This window comes from Podarcis melisellensis (assembly GCF_964234715.1).
Source record: "Podarcis melisellensis genome assembly, chromosome: 7".
Taxonomy (NCBI): Eukaryota; Metazoa; Chordata; class Lepidosauria; order Squamata; family Lacertidae; genus Podarcis; species Podarcis melisellensis.
Genome location: NC_138539.1, coordinates 87686805 through 87691629, shown reverse-complemented (window position 1 = coordinate 87691629; position 4825 = coordinate 87686805).

The window sequence follows — 4825 nt, the reverse complement described above, 5'->3', positions numbered from 1 at the left end:
AGACATCTTAGAGAAGTTGGTGACTTTAGTGAAACTGAGGGATTCAAAATTCAGTAGTCCCAACTCAGGGAACTCAAATCCTTTTACATACTTGAGAAATTGTAGCCTAAGGGACTAAAATCTTTTTACATACTTGAGAAAATGTAGCCTAAGGGGTTCAAACTCTTACTAAATAACTATTTCACATGTTGTGAAAGATCAGTTTTAAATCATTTTTACAGGTAATATAAATACACTTTTTTCTTTAAAATTTCATATTTGTAGTGTAGTATATAAATGACAATAGATGTTCCTCAAACTAAAATTTTGATATAATCAACCTTTCAAAGCCATAATTTTTAAATTATTTGTACCCTTTTATTTCCTGTTTTCCTCAAGTATTTTGTTTCAACAAAGGTGACAGTGTACACATATACAATATTTTCAACAATTGTTAACTTTTTATTAGTAGTGATGAAAAGGTTTTGATTGGCTGTTTCTTCTGTTTTAAATTTATCACTTCCTAAGCCTTTGGATGTCAGTGTGTTTTGAGCCCCTTTATTCTCCTTGTATTTCTTCTTCATTTGCACACTAATTGGTTGATCTGGGAAAAAGTTCCTTTGATAAATTTAATTTTTATTGAACCTTCAAAAGTAACTGTGAGCTCTTTAAAAAAATGAATATATTGCTTAACATTTGTTGTTTTATTCCATGCAGAGTTTTATGCTGGTCGTTTCCCCTGTTTACTTAAAAGTGAGCAAATCTTTACTTTGTTTTCTTGTTGAGTCATATGCAGTCATAGTCTTGTGGAAGTTTTAAAGAATTTTATTTTTGTTCATTATTTTTGAACTCACACTAAATGCCAACTTGCATGCCATAATTATGATGTTTTTTAAATGAGGCAACTAAAAATAGTTTTTTTAAAAAAATGTATATACCTTATTTGATAAATAAATACATCTGAATCCCTGCTTGTATGTGCTTTCCTTTCTCCATCCTACTTTTTAAAGATCTAGCTGTGTAGCATTAAATTTTGTAATTAGATTAATAAATTAACTATGTCATTCTTACTCAGAAGTCTCATTGAATTCATTGTTTTGCTAACTTAGCAAAAATCAAAAGATAAACTGCTTCTAATTTGATTAAAATGAGTGTGAAATCTGAACACCTGCTTCCACAGCAAGTGTAGGAGTTGATAGACTTGCTAGTTTTTAAGTGTATTATAATAGAATATTCATAAGTAGCAGATGTATGTTAGCTTTAGTTATATAATGGAATATTTCTACAGTGGAATTTCAGTAAAGCTTCAATAAAAAATTCTAGGGGGAGGTTTTACAATTGCTGTTATGTGCTAAAAGCCTTGAAAATCTATTTTATGCAGCTTTAGCAAACTAAATGTATAGAGAACTGCATGATTTATACACACGTTAGGATTATTTTTAATGAGTTTAATAAACACACACACTTTTATCTGTAAATCTATGATGTTCCCCCCCCCCCAAGAGTAGACAACAATTTTTACATTCACTTTATTTTTAGTTGTCAACTGTATTTCTCGGAGCCTGGGATTTATTTTATGAAAAATAAAGAAGTTACAATCAAAGCTATTAAAATAGAACTGTGTGGGTATAAAATATTACTTAGAAATTAAAATGGAATGTTAGCTGTATGAACTAACCAGATTTAAAATCATCTACAAAGATATACACACACTAAAATAGCCGTAGTTGTTGTCACATATTTGATGTGAAATGCAAACCCTAATTATTTCATTTTGGCTCGCCTACTTTGTTTAAAAATCAGCAATGAAGTGCTGTTGTTTTGGCCATAAAATCTTTAATGTTTTGCTTTTACAATGAAGGGGGACTTTGGGATTCCAAACCTGGACTACATTTCCTTCCAGTAATTTCCCTCCCGCAACACGCAGGCATATATCTTCTTCTATCGGCAAGGTTTTTACGTTTTCAGTCCATGCTTCTCAAGTAAGTGGCAGCGGCATGACAACTGGGTCTCATCTCAAACTGGTCGTCTAATAACCCGTCGGGTTAAAAAATAAATGCGGGCAGAATGACAAGCTACACTTGCGCGTAAAGTGAAAGGACCGAGGACTCGCTTGCTGAGGAAGGGAAGGTTGCAGGTGCGAGTAGATGCGCTTCTCTTCGAGTTCTTCCCATTTGGCTGGAGCAAAACCGGGGGGAGCCCAAGGCTGCCTCTCTCCCGCCCCCTCCTCAGCCTTTCTGCCCGAGGGAAAGCAACGCTTCGTTGGGGATTCTTTGTTTGGGGTCGGGGACGGGGCTGCACTTAAGGATGCTTTGACACGTGGCCGAGGAAAGCGGGGGCCGCGCGGCTAGCGGGGAGGCGCAGCCAGCTCGCCCTGGAGGCCGAGGTGTCCCCGTCGCCGCCGCTTTGAGCCCGCGGGACTAAGCCCTCCGGGCAGCTCCCTCGCCGGCCAGAAAGCAGCTTCCCAGCTGGGCTGCTGCAAACCTCTCGCGCCCCAAGTCCTGCTTGCAGGAGCGAACGAAAGCCGAGGGGGAGCCACCCCCGTCGCTCAGCTGGTCCCTCGGCTGGCGAGGAAAGGGGAAGCCCGGCCGGGGAGCCACGTCGGCTCTTGGCCAGGGAATCCGGTGCGAGGCAACGAACTTGGCGCAGCCAAGGATCCGCAAAACGGGTGGCAGAAGAAGGGGGGGCTACCTAGGGGCAGGGTAGTGGTATCTCGGGTTACATACGCTTCAGGTTACAGACTCCACTAAGCCAGAAATAGTGCTTCAGGTTAAGAACTTTGCTTCAGGATAAGAACAGAAATCGTGCTCTGGTGGCGCAGCGGCAGCAGGAGGTCCCATTAGCTAAAGTGGTGCTTCACTTAAGAACAGTTTCAGGTTAAGTAGAGACCTCCGGAACAAATTAAGTACTTAACCCGAGGTACCACTGTATGGGCCACCAGAATGGGCAGCTCATTCCCTCCCCGCGCGCGCACTCCATCAGTGCAGCCGGGGCTTAAAATGCGCGCCTTGCAGCTCCCGGGTATCCAGAGTCCTCCGCTATGGCGGTGGCTGGTTCTTTGCTCGGTCCTTTCCGCGCCTGCAGTTTGCACCCCGAGATCTGCAGCTCCTCGGGTCTGCGGGGAAGGCCTAGCCTTCAAGCCTTAGGAAGCAAGGCCTGGAAAGGCAGAGAGAGCGGCCCTGGGGATTCTGCCCGCTTCTATTCCAAATGGAGACTCTCGTCCCCCTGGCCCGTTGCAGGCAGGCCTGTTTTTCGCCGGTTAGGCAAACATACGGCGCTGCGATGTTGCTGTTTAGTCGTTTAGTCGTGTCCGACTCTTCGTGACCCCATGGACCAGAGCACGCCAGGCACTCTTGTCTTCCACTGCCTCCCGCGGATTGGTCAAACTCATGCTGGTAGCTTCTCGTCCTCTGTTGTCCTCTTCTCCTTGTGCCCTCCATCTTCCCCAACATCAGGGTCTTTTCCAGGGAGTCTTCTCTTCTCCTGAGGTGGCCAAAGTATTGGAGCCTCAGTTTCAGGATCTGTTCTTCCAGTGAGCACTCAGGGCTGATTTCCCTAAGAATGGATCGGCTTGATCTTCTTGCAGTCCATGGGACTCTCAAGAGTCTCCTCCAGCACCAGAATTCAAAAGCATCAATTCTTCGGCGATCAGCCTTCTTGATGGTCCAGCTCTCACTTCCATACATCACTACTGGGAAAACCATGGCTTTGACTATGCGGACCTTTGCTGGCAAGGTGATGTCTCTACTTTTTAAGATGCTGTCTAGCGGCGCAGCGATAGATGCCGGCATAACCGGCCCCGCTGAGAAAGGGAAAACGGGAGCTGCTCGAGGGGGATCTCCAGCCACGCTCATGCACAGCAGTTCCTCCAGTTAAAAGGACGCACTTGCAGGCACACACTCCCACTGAATTTACTGGAATAATGCTCTTCGTTTATAAGTCTCTTCTGACTTGTATGCCATCTTCCCAAAGGCCGCACTCGCCCCAGTCAGTGCAAGCGAGCGAAGGGGTCGCGGGCTAGTCCTGCCAAGGTGGGCTGGGCAGGAGCAACCTAACAGAAGTTTGCCAAGTCCTGAATCTGCCTCTTCCCACCTGGCAGGATTCAGGGGCAGGCCTGGCCACAGAACAGCTCCCTTTTCCCGGGAGGGCTGTCAGGAGGCCTCTAACTTCGAGGGGAGCCCCAGCTGCGCAACCTCCACTCCAGGCGAAGCTCTTGCGCGGGATCCAGAGCTGACCTCCTCCTCCTCCCTGCGCGGCCTGCCTCCCCGTCAGCAAGGCGCGCAAAAGGGCGCCGGAGTTGCTGCTGCTCAGGCGGGCGGAGCCGGGGGCGCCCTTCCTGAGGGGGGCGGCCGGAGGGGTCAGCTGCCGCTGTCCGGACAGGACCTTTGAGGCGGGTGGGCGGGAATTCCCGCCGCTCTACCTCAGGCATGGCCAAATCCCGAAACGGCCCTCCAGCCTCGCGCCCAAAAGAGTTGTGCTGCATCGACTCTATAGCATATTTATTGTGGAAAGATGGGAGAGACTCCTCCTTCCTCTTCGCCGGACACTGATGAGGCACGTCGGCATCCTCCAACCCGGGTCGGAGGCCATTCTCATGAAGGTTCTCCCCCTCCCCCCCGGCCCGTTTTTCCCTCCTTCTTCCGGGCACTTATTATTACTGTTATTGCTACTCCTGTCACCGAGGGAGGCCCTGGCGAGCCCTCCGTCCCGGTCCCGCGCCTGAGGAGCGCGGAGGGAAAGAGCGGCTGAGGAGAAAGGTGGAGAAGCGCGTGAGAGACGCCGCCTGAGGGGAAACGGCGGGAGCCCCTCCCCCCCGCGGAGGCCGGTCAGTTCGGGGCTATGTCTG